Source organism: Cyanistes caeruleus, chromosome 1 (genome assembly GCF_971803275.1).
Source record: "Cyanistes caeruleus chromosome 1, bCyaCae1.hap1.1, whole genome shotgun sequence".
Classification (NCBI taxonomy): Eukaryota; Metazoa; Chordata; class Aves; order Passeriformes; family Paridae; genus Cyanistes; species Cyanistes caeruleus.
Genome location: NC_141701.1, coordinates 123,529,901 through 123,544,230, shown reverse-complemented (window position 1 = coordinate 123,544,230; position 14,330 = coordinate 123,529,901). Strand labels below are relative to the sequence as shown.

The 14,330-nt window shown below is 35.3% G+C and overlaps 1 protein-coding gene across 1 annotated transcript in view; it reads right to left on the bottom strand.

Moving 5' to 3' along the window:
- SOSTDC1 (sclerostin domain containing 1) overlaps positions 1-14,330 on the bottom strand; it is a 34,431-nt gene that overhangs the window by 15,611 nt on the left and 4,490 nt on the right. Inside the window, exon 2 of the mRNA XM_023920429.2 lies at positions 13,465-13,557. The gene's annotated coding sequence lies outside the window, so the exon portion shown is untranslated. The remainder of the gene's footprint in view (positions 1-13,464; positions 13,558-14,330) is intronic.

Below are 14,330 nucleotides of genomic sequence, written 5' to 3'. Positions count from 1 at the left end.
AAATTGAAACTGCACTTTTGTGTATTGAGGCAAAAGTCTCAAGAAACTAAAAATGTATTTCATCCAATGAGATTTTTGGTTTGTGTACTCCATGCTAGCTTACTCCTGCCAAAGGGCCCATCCTCCTCCAAGCATTTCATGTAAATTATCAATAGAACACTTAGGGACAAACCACAACTCATATGGTACAGATAATAAACATGTATAGAAAACACTTGAAAATACACATTTTCTTCTTCCCTTTCAAAAAGTAAACTGTAATCTTCTTTCTTTCTTTCTTTCTTTCTTTCTTTCTTTCTTTCTTTCTTTCTTTCTTTCTTTCTTTCTTTCTTTCTTTCTTTCTTTCTTTCTTTCTTTCTTTCTTTCTTTCTTTCTTTCTTTCTTTCTTTCTTTCTTTCTTTCTTTCTTTCTTTCTTTCTTTCTTTCTTTCTTTCTTTCTTTCTTTCTTTCTTTCTTTCTTTCTTTCTTTCTTTCTTTCTTTCTTTCTTTCTTTCTTTCTTTCTTTCTTATCTTGTTTTTGGAACAATTCTCTTAAAATTGGACCAACTTAATTTTAAAAGAAAGTAATGATTACAAGTGATGTTGCTTTTTGGGACCTATTATTCATTAAAACATTTTTAGCTTTCCATACATGGTCTACTGGCAAAGTTGTGTATGTTGGTCTCTGTCACAAATTATTAAGTCTTTAATATTATACCTTTGTTTCAGGGATAACTCTTTAGAAAAACATAAGAGAAGTATTATTTTCTGTAAGTCTATGGAATGCAAATTTTTCTTGTTTCTGATTTTGTGTTTGTAGGAGAAACATAAAAAATGGAAAATTGATTTCGGATGAAATCTTTAAAAGAGCCAAAGAAATCAGCTGTCCACTTCAGTTGGTTCATGAGGATGGTTTATTTTCTATCAGCTGGACATTTATCTGAAAAAGACAGTCACTAAAGCAAAGCACCATTTTTCATTATAGCCCAAGAATCTGAGATTATGAAAGCCACAAAAATATATGTAAATTATTAATTCTAAAGGCTAAAGATATGGCAAAATACTTGGCCTACACATAAAAAGTATTCAAATGTTATTTGTTATTCTTTCTTAAATGGAAGAGTAAACAGAGCATAGATCCAATTTTACTTCATTTCTCAAGGGTTTGTTAAGATTGGAGGGCTGAGAATATTGCCAGGTGATTTTATGCAATACATCCAGGTTCTTTTCTACTGAACTTCATTATCTGTATTTGACTAAATCATGTGTTTCAGAAAGACACTGAAATGCAAAGGAAGACTTCTTCAGAGATGTGGAATCCATCCCTTCTGCTAATCTGGACCTTCTCCCTTGTTTTTAAGAATACATATCTTATCTGTAGCCTGAAGGTTTGGGATTTCTTTTTTTGACTACAAAGACTTCTCAGCTATAATACTATTTAGAACTTTCCCTTGTAAAGGTATAGGCACATTAGGTTTCAGAGATCTCTAAGTCTTCTTTTATTTCTCTCATTTATCACTGTTCAGTCTCTCAGACAATGCCAAGCTCAATCAGCTGAACACAAAGGAGTTATTTTTGTCTCTAAGAATATGGTATGAGGCCTGCTATACACAGAGTACAAAACATCAAGGTATTCATGACAAAAACCTCATATAAGAACAGTGCTGTCAAATTCCGAGCAGTGGTAAAGAATACCTTGATAAAAATAGTTATATCTGTCTTGACCTTTCACAAGCTTTGATTCATCCTGCAGATAAGTACTTCTAGAAAATTAATTAGTTGAGGTGGACAACCCTTGCCTCTGTTTTTTTGGGTTTTCTAAAAGATCTTATAACAAGAACTAGGCCTGTTTCAAGCTGGTTGTGATTTTTCACTGGATGCTGGTAATTTGTACCTGCACAGTCCAATTTTGCATTCTCTCTCAAATCATCTTGCAGTATAAATTCCAGATTCATTAGACTGATCGCACTGAACTGTACTAGTTTATGAATAAGTTATACAGACTTTGTCTTCAATTCTAAAGCTATGCACAAATTGAGAAGTTGGTGCTTTCACAGACATGAAACAAATGCCTTCCTAGAACTTGTGGGATGAAGGTTGGTGTCATTTGATGTGAACTGGGACCAAGGTTACATGTTTAGGCGAGCACTGTGGTTTCTGACCAAAATTTCCATCCCCTAGAGGTATATTTTTATATTTCTTCTTCATTTCACCAGGCAAACACATGAATCTGCAGAAGGCCTTAGCAATTATACTGATGCCCCACATACCAGAGTATGACAGTCCAGGTGCATACCAATGAATAAAGGCAGTGAACATTTTAAACCATTTTACATTTTAAACCATCTAAGGGTACATGTAACTGCTTCTCATGTTTCATAAGTGCTACAGAAATCACTGGAAGATAAAAAAAAACAAAATTTCTGCTAATAAACAAGGATTTAACAAAAGGATTGGAAATTAATTAGAAAATCAAAGGTAGAACATAGTGGAAAAAAAGGATGGAGCTTAATATTACATAGAGTGCCAAGTAGCTGCACACCATCACTAAGCACTTTATACCAAATTATGAGTTCTACCTCAACCATTTCATAGAAATCTATGACTTAAAGCCAAAAGAAGCCTGAGTTTTTGGGGGTTTCCTTTTTATTTGTTTTTCCCTTGGTAGTTTGGTTGGGTAGTTTTGGGTTTTTTTCTTTTTGTGCAACTGTTATTTATTTGTCATTCTGGGCCAGTTCTCTACATAGGAGGTCACTCCCCACAAATCATGATGCTTGAGAAGTGGCTAAAAGATGGATGAGGCCAAGGCATAGAGCTGTGCTCAGGGAATGTCTGTTGGGAAGATTGCACAGGGCAGGGGCAGAGTGAGGCCATGAAACAGTAAATCCACTTCCTGAACCATGATAGCTTCAGAACCTACCTCCTCATCCAGAGCAGATGCTGGAGAGTACACCAAGAAAAGAAACATTGATGCTCTTCGAAATTAACGAAATCAATCACAACAGGGAGTGTGGGATCTACGTGGTATGGAGGCAACCTTTTTTTACCCATGACTATGAATCTACTTGTCCAACAAAGAAATTGCCTTTGGCAACAGTTTAGTTTAGCTGACATATACATAATGAAGGACACACTACAGGAACCATAGATTCTATTTTTATTTTCTATTTGGTTTTTACTGACTTACGGTTTTGCTAGTAGGGAATTTAAAGTGATCTGGTATTCTTTCATAAACACAACCAGATTGCACTCAAATACACACCTACAGCTCCATTCAGCACAAAACCTTCAATTCTCATCTTGTGGTTTTTTGTGAAATTTTTTCAGTCTGTCACATTTCCTTTCTCTATTGTTACTACACACTCCATGGGGTACCATAAGTGAAGATTCACCAGAATGCTCTATTGTAAGATCTTCCTTTTGTGCTGGCTTTGTCCTGGCAGGAGATAAACCATCTCCTTCACTCTGTCTGGGACACAGATGGGTATGGGCAACATTCTTCCACTACTGAGTTGTTATTTAAAAGGATCTATTATTCCACTTTCTAGTGGCCTCACTTTTTCAAAATTTTGTCATTTAGTAGACTGTAAAATATTTTATATTTATATAAGCCTGGTCTTTTCCTAAACCAGTTTGAATTGATTAATTCAGTGTCAATATTCTCTAAAACATGCAGAATTTCTTCAGTTCTAATAAAATATGGACACTTGAGATCTTCCTGTCTCCATTGCTTGTTGAAAGGTGAAAATGGGGAAAATATAATGCAGCAATAAAGAACACTGTTTACCATGGGGTTTTTTTTTCCAGATATGGCAATTCAATAAACTTGTAAAATTTGTCCTTAAACATTCAAGTATCAAAAAATGTTTGTGAATTTCAAGAATCTGCTTGGTGTATGTGAAATATGCACACAACTGTTCCTCATTCCTTCAGGTGGGTCCTAAAGGATGTTGTGGGTCATCCAGGAGGTGGATAAATGTATTTAAAATGAATGTTTATATTTGCAAGCAAATACATATTTTTGTACTATAAAAGCTGGTTTTGCTCAGATATCTTACAGTTTTGTAGCCATCATCAGTCTCATGCTAATTGTGAGGAGCAGTATTCTGATGAAAATCCTGTACAAGCATGGCCTTTAAGTAACTCAGACAATCAAAGACCTTTGTGCTTAAAGTATTGAAATGAAACTAATTTCAAGTGTTGATGATACCCACAGCAGCAATGACTGACATTTTAACCTGTGCTTCTGCAGTATTTATCACGATTTTATTCATATCACAAAGCAATCTCAAAGCATAGAAACCAGGTAGCTTACAGATAAGATTGATCCACAAGATATGTTCCAAAAACACACCTAATATTCTCCAGCCACAGATCCAGACTGACTGTCTGTCTGTCTATCTATCTATCTATCTATCTATCTATCTATCTATCTACCTATCTACCTATCTACCTGTCCCAGAAATACCTTCCTGAAATGTGTGATGTGGCTGATAAGTTCTCAGCACCAACTCATGCCATACATTTCCCATTAGCCTGCACTGCTCAAAAAAGCACACATCATTCATGTGACTCACCTCAGCCTACCTGCAGAGCAGATATTACCCAGATGGGCTTTGTGAATCTGACTGAAAATTTCAGCCCATCCCGCAAAGTGAACTATAAAATGGAAACAGAACTGGGACAGGCTCTTCTATGCTCAAGGATTCATTGCATGTACCTAATGTGTGTAATGTAGTAGATAGGAATAAGCCCTGAATCAAAACTTTTCTCTTTAGCCATAGTTCAGAACAATTAATTTCTAGAATATGCGCTTTTTTTTGACCCTTGGTGTCATAGGATGAATGTTTTGAGAGATTTCCTTAGAAGCAGGGTATTCTACTGAACTTACCAGTAGCAAAAAAAAAAAAAAAAAAAAAAAAAAAGAATTCTGAAGAATTTTGAAGACAGCATTGTTGACAATGTATGTTATACATTTGTCTGAAAAATGCATTTTGTCTGCTATGTTTATATTTCTCATGAAGCAAGCAAAGGGAGATAGGGTGTCTTTCTTAATATATATATATAAAAAATTGGAGACAGGATTGCATCTGTGTATAATTATAGCTGATGTGCTGAAAATTTGCAGATCTATTGTGAGCTCATCCTCAGCAAAACCTCACACAATCACCCCTTTTTGTGCCAACAAATAAGTTAAATAGCCTGGACTTTTCCACATTGCAGCAGTGTTGGGAAATATTATCAACACTACTATAGTTCTAAAGAGCTATAATACATTTCTGTATGCTGGTTTCTAGGTTAAGTTTGGTTGTAAATTTGTAAGCATATGCAACCATGTAGTACTTTCCCATTATATGATACAATAAAGATAGTTGTATAAATTTGTAAAACAAAGTAACCACAAATTCTTACTATTCAGAAAGCAGCAGTACTCCTGTAAAGGGAGGACATAATTTACTGAAATTATTTTTATTAGGCAAGCCAAATTTTGACTTTTATGAGGCCAAGATAAGTAACATGGATTTCTTAAGTTATTTTAACAGCAAGCTGAACTATTCAAGCTTGACATTCACTTTTAGGATTAATAATGCCTAACAGATTAATCCTTACATTTATCTAAAGCTCTTAATTTAATTTTAAGAATATAAGAAAGGTTTTACTGGTTCAGATCAATGGTGTATCCAGCCAACTTTTCTGTCTTCAGCAGTGTCAATAGGAAAAGCTGTTCAGAGATTAACAAACTCAGTTGTTCTCAGAGGTCCACCCCTCTTTCTCTTTCCGTGACACACACTGTTGTGTTGTCAGGGCTGTCAGAGGTACATCCTCATCCTATTGTAATATTGTCCATCCATTTGTCTAATTCCTTCTGAAACCTCTTGATGTCCTGAAATCCCATGTGATAGCAACTGCCAAAAGTCCACTACTTTCTGTTTAAATAAATGCTTTTAAAATTTTGTTTTAGGCTGATTTCTATTATTTTCAAATTCTCATATTATAGGATAGAATGAACAGAAATTTTGCTCCTACCTTATCCAGAATTTTCATGATGTCATCACTTCTCTTCCCCACCTTCTCTTTTCACTGCTGAAGACTCCCAATCTTTTTAGTCTCTCCACAAAAGGTAGCCGCTGAATTCCGTCTTAAGTTCCTCTTAAAGCTATATGTTTTATACAGAATGACAAGACCTTTTTTAATTTTCTGAGAGTTTCTCATCAACTTTGTAATTCAACTGCTATATTGACAAAAAGAAAACTGAAGCTTTTCATATTATCAACCTGATAGTTGCTTTTCTAGCCAGACAGGTAATTTTCCCTATTGTTTATTCATAGAGGTCCTAAAATTACTTCTGGAGAATACAGTTTGACTTTCCTCCTAACTAATTTCCAACAACTATTTTATATGTAATGCTTTCATTAAATTAAGATTTAGTATTTAAACAGGCTCTATTATTTATATAGCAGGCTGATATATTTAGCTGTGCTTCAGTAATACTTACACTTTCCTCCAGTGTGCTATTTGCTTATTTCTTTAGTTACCTTTAACTATCATTTATCTATATCTACAGCTCTTTAAATTATCTACGGCTCTCCTGGAATGTCTTTAAAGTGTTGCTCAAAGACTCTGAATAATGTATATTCGTTTCCTTCTCTGACACTCAGTATTTCTTCTGCTCTAGCAACTTCGACTGAATACTTTCCACTTTCATTTGAGGGTGGCTTTCTCCACCTCATCTGCTAGAGATTTAATTTTACATTAGTAACAGGTATTATGTACAAGCACAGAGGCTTATGGCCACAGGTAGCTATCTTTTTTTTCTCTCAGGAGAAAAATACAAGCATTGTGCTGACTGTTACAGATTTATAGAACACAAAGGCCTCATTCATTCTCATTTCAGGGTCATCGCTGTGTGATCTTCTTTGAACAACTTGCAGATAAGCATCAAGAAGTCCTCATGAATAACAATGACTAAACTGTCAAAGCAGTAATAGCATGATTGAAGAGAGCAACCTCTAAATGCAACACATAGAAAGGAATGTGGAGAAAACTTCCATGCCTTACAGTTGTGATAAAATGGCAAGTGCCATTTTTAATATAACTGTGAACTGGAATATTGATTGGAATCAAGTCTTAAACAAACGGCTTATTTAAGCAAGAAGAGAGCTGGGTTGCATTTTGGATAAAGCAGAGTGATGTGTGGGAAGCCGAAGAATATAGTATCTTTCTTTGGCTCCTTTATTCCTCTGTGGGAGGCCACTTTATAGCATTCAAGGAAATGCCCTGATGGTGCTGCTGAGTTTCATGTGAGCACATTGACAGGATGCACAGTTTGGCACAATTGCCTATTTCTAATCTGAATTACAAATAGCAGTGGTGGCAAAGATCCAAACTGACCTATACTGGTGGAATAATTCAAGTAATTATTCGGGAAACTGTAATGCAAACACATTTAGTTGTTTATTTCCCTGAGGGGTTCAAAATACTGCAAAAATCTCATGTTAGGCATGCTACACAATCATGAGTTCCATGCTGCACGCATAGATTAATAATATGGTGAGGTATCTCATGAGATTGAGACAAGGAGATACATACAACAAGGTTCTAAGGGGTGATAAACTGGGTTTATTTAATTCCTGGATAAATTTCACAGGATTAGGACACATGTGAAAATTGGATGGTAAAGATTCCCATGCCCAGATCAACTAGGAATGTCATGTATACTAATTAAGCAAACAGAAACAAGAAAATGGTTTCTATGTATTTTTGAGGTGCATACAATTCACAATAAGACAGGTTTCCAGTCTCAGTGCCAGATAAGCCTAGTCAAAAAAGATAATTGATTGGTTTTATGCACCATTGCACACTGTCTAAAGGCATTCATAATCTATGGTTGATTGCATTTTGAATATTGCTAAAATGAATACAATCCCCTCACTGTTGGACAAGATCACAATATTTATATTGAAAATGGAGAACTTTGAATAATACATGGTCTCATCATCTTTTCTATAAAATTAAGACTCTTTTATGTATGAAATCAAAACCAGTCCAAATAGTTAGGATTTTGACAGCATTTTTTAATTAAAATTGCTTATTTGTGTAAGTTGTGCCTTTGTCATATAAATATGAAAATACATTCTCACAGTATGGACTTGGATTCAATTCGATTTCCAGTTTTTCTTAAATGTTCTTAGAGTAAGCTGTCTGCCCTTACAAAATGAGATACAAAGGAAGTTCTTAGTTTGTGAAACTGAGAGGGAAAAACCAATGTTCTCATTTAAAAATTCTTTCTCAAAAGTTAGCCTTAAATATGGAGACACCTTTCAAGAGTGACCACATCCACTTTGCCATAGCACAGGGTGAGGGAAGAATATGTTCTTTCTCTGAAAAATGTCCTGCTTCTCAGTCAAAATTTGGAGTAAAAAGCTATTTAAACATTTCTGAGGGAACATGGGAACTATCACTATAACCTGTGAACATCCCAGTCAAGCAAGAATGCTAAATCGCTTATAACATACCCATTGTCAGGCACTTCAAAGAATTATTCTCAGGCTCAAACTTCACTGTATGCATTCAAGTATTTAAAAAGTTCTTAAAACTATTTTATTAAAATATCTTTCAAACCACTTCCTTTTTTCCCCCCTTCTAAATGCGGAGAGCTCTGCTATTTGGGTATCAAGATGAGAGGCAGTAGATGTTAGTTTTGTTTCCATCATTAATATTTTGTGCTTTGAATTTTGCACTGATAAAATAAATTATTTAGTATAAAGCTTTAGGATTTATTGATGGAAATATCTATTCACAGAACCCAATGAGACTAATTTTGGTTGCTGGCTCCCAAGAAAAGCTCTAAGTTATCTAGATATCCTACAAGAAATTTGAGACCTAAAGCCATAAGTGGCATAGGTTCATGGTTGCAGTATATCCAGTGAACAAGCAATTACATTTTGTTCATGGAAGCCTTGAACTGAAATTCCTGCCACAAATCTGACAGAGGAGCAATTTGGAGTCCTTTATACTCATTGAACTTGGGGCATAAATGAGTCCCACTCAGAGGAAAGTACATACAGAAGAACTGATGGAACTGGCATGTTGTGGTGATGCTGGAGAGCCTCTGAGACATGGGGAATCCCACTGGGTACTGGTGCCACTGCCCAAAAATTACCTCTGAATGTTCTCCTCATTCTTTACAGGCAGAGGGAGAGAGTGCTGGGGTGCTTTGGTCACCTAGCAGATGTCAGAGCTGCAAATTGCATCTTTCTGTTGGCTAGCTCATTGTACAATGCACTGTGAACTGATTTCAATTAATTCCCTTCTGGACAGCTAATTTTTACAGCATGGAAAGTTCACTCAAAATTATGAATTTCTGTTAGTGAGAGGGTTTTCACGAGTCAGGCATAGCAATACTAAGTTTTATAACTCCTATGTTTCCCTTTTATAAAAGTCTTTGGCTTGTGAGTATTGAATAAAATTTTCACAAAATTACATTTCATAATGGGATTATTAAGCTAGGGACACTTATTTCTGGTAGGTTTGATCCTATCTTTTATCTCTGTTGCTTAATTTTTTTCCTTTCTTCTTGTCTACTGTTTCTCCAATATCCTCATGATACAAAATTACATGGGTCATATCACATAAGGGATAATGGATTGCTGATGAAAATGTATTGCTGGTAGTCAGGGTATAAAGAGAAGCTGCACAATTAAGGACTTTAAAGCCTAACAGTGAAGTTCTGAAAGCCATCAGAGCCTTCAGAAGGCTGACATCTCTGAAGATAGAGGTGTCACACCCTGGTGCTATCAGGAAGGATGCAAAGGCACTTGTCCATGCTGCCTTGATGAGGGGGGTAAGGATGTTTGAGGTTGTGGAACACCCATTTGTTTTACTGTGGGAAGTCTCAGGTGCCAGTTCAAAGTATTAATTTGTATTACTTTTGAAATTCTGCGAGAATTCTGCTTTCTACCTTTGTTGACACTTTGTTTCCAAAATATTAATTGGGGCTCCTTTGGTTCTTTTAGGCGGTATGGGAAAAGATCACAGAAAATTGTTCAGGATGTACTGTTTAATTTTAGCACACACATTGTATGCCAGAGTTGTTTATGTATGTGGTTAGCACAGCAATAGAGAGGGGGAAAAAAAGACCAAAAACCCAAAACCAAAAAGTCAGTTGCAATGAATGGCAGTTCAGCTTGTTCTTATTTGTGGTGGATTTTTTTGCTGGTAATTATTTTGGAAAAAACCCAGTCTTTAACTACAATTCCATCTACTGTGGTGTTAAATATTCAGCACTGCTTAGTAGTGACCTAACATTAGCACAAAAAAGCATAAGTGTTTTTAATTATTAAAAACTGGCAGTTATTAATTTTCTAACAGTATATGGTTTAGCCTGTTCTGAAAGCTAAAATGATACTGTGTAAAAAGCTTGCAGATATATATCCATCTCAAGCAAGTTCCCAGCAAAGCACTGACAGACACAGGAAATCTCGTAGAAAACTATTACAGTACAGACTAGGCAGTATTTTATTCTTGCCCTTGTCGTACCAAGTATTTTAAACATGTGAAATGCTTCTTTTCAAAGGAGCATTTTTGAAATCTCAAAGTTCTGCTATTATAATTCTCCTTTCCATTCTGAAGTTACATATTTTCTGGATCTGCAGGGCTTTCTAAAAATGTTCTGTTTTAACAAATCAATATATTTGGGTAGCATTTTTTTAGGTAAAAATCTTAACACCTTGAATGAGCTAAAATAACAAAAGCCAATGCTGTGTGTGTGTGTTTGTGTGTGTGTGTGTGACCACAATTCTTTTTATTCCATGAGACATATACTTTTTAATGGAAAAATATTCCTAATCCTCAATCCACACAAAACAAGAAGCTCCCTTGTATCAATAACCTTTAACTAATAGCAAATCTTCTCTTCCCTCAAGCAAACACTCAGGTAGATATGACACCTGCAGGTACTGTAAACATTCACCTAAGAAGGAATCAAACCAGCGAGAGCCCAGGGAAATATAAATACAGTAAATCCATTAAAAATACTTCAGCTGCTTAGAGATTGCACAATCATGAAGTACTACTTTTTTCCAATAAAACAAACCCCTAGAACTCAGGGGTTTAAAAGTTAACCTACTGTGGAGCAATTATTTGATACATTTAGGAGAGGAGGTATAATATGAATTAAAGCCATGTTCATACACCCAACTATTTGAAGGTAGAACAAACATCTAAGATGACAATTCCTTTTAAGATCTGCTGGCATACTTTACAGAACACATCTTGCACATTTTTTTAAAAAACCAGATTTTTCTGTAGAAGTGGAAATAGGCTCTATCCATATGTGATTTTATAGCTTGTGCCAGTCTTTTTAAAAAGAAATCACAAATTCATGCTGACAGATAAAAAGGAAAATTCTCAAAGGTACCAGTGTACTTAGAATTCTAATTGTTTAAATCTTCTTTATAATTCATGTTTTTTCAGCAATTCCTCTATGTTTAACAAATTTCCAAAGGGTTCATATTGTATTCAAATTGTGTTCTGCTACACAGACTGTTACTTTCTCAAGTTTCCTACCCCTTTTACAGAAATACTCTCAATACTTTTCTCCCCAGTGCAGTTCTGTGTACTTGAACATGGATCTTTGTTAGTCATGGGCCCAAATAATGCCAATACATATCAATATATATAATATACCCCTACATTGCACAAAAGAAAAATGAGAACATGGGCAAAAGAAAATTTTAATCTAAATTTATTAAACTGTTCTCCGTGACAGGGAAATCATCATTCCTACCAGCTGTAGAAAAACCTCTGAAAACAGTAACAAATTATGTAGTTCATGAAAATCTTGAAGTCTGTGAAGCTGCTCTTCAAGTATCTTTTCCAGCTTTTCACCATTCAATATTAACTGCTCCCTTCTTCTCCAACATGAGTGCAAGAAAGAAGACAAAATCAGAAACAGTTGTGAAACATAATTATGGTATTTTCATTCTGCTGCTAACTGATGAAAGTATGACAAATTGATGGATGTGATTACATGAACCTAAGAGGAAAACAGTGGACTTGATCTAGAAGATTTGTTCCAAGTCTAGGCCCTATTTTCTGTGCAGGACAGTACTGCAATGGTGGCTTTTGCCATGTACAAAAATTTAAGAGACAACTGAGAATTAATCCATTACTTGCCTTTGAAGCACTGCTATGGTGTCCAGAAGTCATTTGGCCCTGTTTTACTAGATTTAGCCTCTGGTTTTTAGCTTTAGCCTAGGTACAGTACTGAGTATATGGTTGTAGAATTAGAACAGTAGTAGTAACACAGTGTGCAAGTAATTCATCCACAGAGTTAAGGTCAGTAGAGCTTTGATAGACTAAACAACAGTTACAGGATATCAAAATATCAAATCAGTGAGACAGATAAGTCAGTTTCTCCCAAGGCAGAATGCATGAAGAACCAATTTCAGTGCCAGGTAGTCAAGAGACATAATGTATCCCATATTTAGATTTCTATGTATGATCAGTACTATATAAATAAAGATTTTTTTTATAATTCAGATAATAATTTTAAGAGTGCTAGTATTAAGATTGCACTCCTTTTCCCTTGAATGAATGTACATGCAAGTTTTTACATGTATAAACTCAAACTCTTCTCCAGACTTTAGTTTTATTTTGTATTGCATATAATAATTTATATCTATTTAATATTATGTATGAATCTGGCACAGGACACACAGTGTCTTCATGGAATTAAGTGACCAATTAAATGATAACACTTGTTATTGGGAATGCTTGCTTATGCTCTCTGAGCACTTTCTTTAAACCCTCCTGGCTCCACACAGTGTGTTTAGGGTAAGCACTGGATATGGACCCTCCAACACCCAAGGAAATTGAGTCAGAACTGCTTTTGTGCATCTCTGTGTGGTTCAGTCTTGCACCATATAAGCACAATCTCATTGTCAACATATTAAAAAGACAGAACACCAGAAGTTTACATCTGATAATTATATTGGCAGATATCACTATTAAATATTATTTGAAAATTAAAAGTTAAGGGCTTTTATCAGTATCTGCAGGGGCTTTTATCAGTATCTGCAGATTACAAAACAGCTCACTGACAGAGAATTGTCTGAATTAATAGGGACACGGGATCAGTCATCAGTAAGAACAGTATTGACTTCTACTAGCTCTGCAGATATTCTTCTAGAAAACTCTTACTACTTAAAGGTTAAGGTAGTAAGGTAGTCAACTTTGTTAGGAAGCAATATTAAAAATTTTAAGCATACATGACATATGTTTTTATGAAAAAACCCATCAACATTAGCATATATATATATACACATATATGCATATATATATTCATATATATATTAGAATAGCTACAAACCATCATGGAAGTGCACATACAACATTTTGAAAGATTAGGATGTACGTTTCTGAGACCAGTGTAGTAGGATAATTTGCCATAAGGATGTTGTTTGCAGAATGTTGTTTACATACCCATAAAAGAGCTGGAGCAGACAGTTACTTCTTTCCTGACTGTTGATGAGACTTGGAAGCCAAACTGCAGCAACACTCCACCATGCAGAATGGCTAGGAGACAAAGTTAAGAGTTGGTTATTTTGAAATGGAAGATATGTCCAAATTGTGATGATAGAAAAATAAGATAGAGTATTTATAAACCTGTTGGACCTCCTCTCCAGCAGGCTTGCCACATTAGTAGTAATGGTCTTTATTCTCCAAGGTAGTATTCAGTTGTCAAGTCAGAATGAAGCTGGATTCAAACAAGGTGGTTCATCCATATGATGCAGTCTGCTGGGACAATTTTGCTATAGGTTGCAGCTGGACTGCTTTATCTTCTTTCCTTACACTCACCATTGTGTATAATATATTAATTTATATTACACATAGTACTAGAAAAATTAAATAATGTTTCCAAGGCAGCAGTCTAACCATTCCAGTTAATCATTACCTTCAAACTGAAAATAGTCTGAACTGTTTAGATATAGGATCAACTTTATATTATTTATTGAAAAACAAACAAGAACAAACAAAGAAAAAATCCACACACACCAAAAAAAACACCTCCCCAAATTCTGCTCCTGAACATGCTAAAGGGTCGCTGGGATGTTATCAGTGCCATCAGCAAGATTAATAGCATGAGTGAGAAAAGTGATTCAAATTCCTGAATGCTTTAGACAGAGCTGAGTATTTGAAACATCTGCACAGGGCTTGCAGCTACTGGACCTACGAAAGAATTGCACTCTTCTGGAGCAATAGCTGGAATGCAGGTGGGATATCCTACTCATCTTTCCTCAGGCTTCTGGCTTTCACCTGATAAACACTGATAACATATTTCCGGTTAC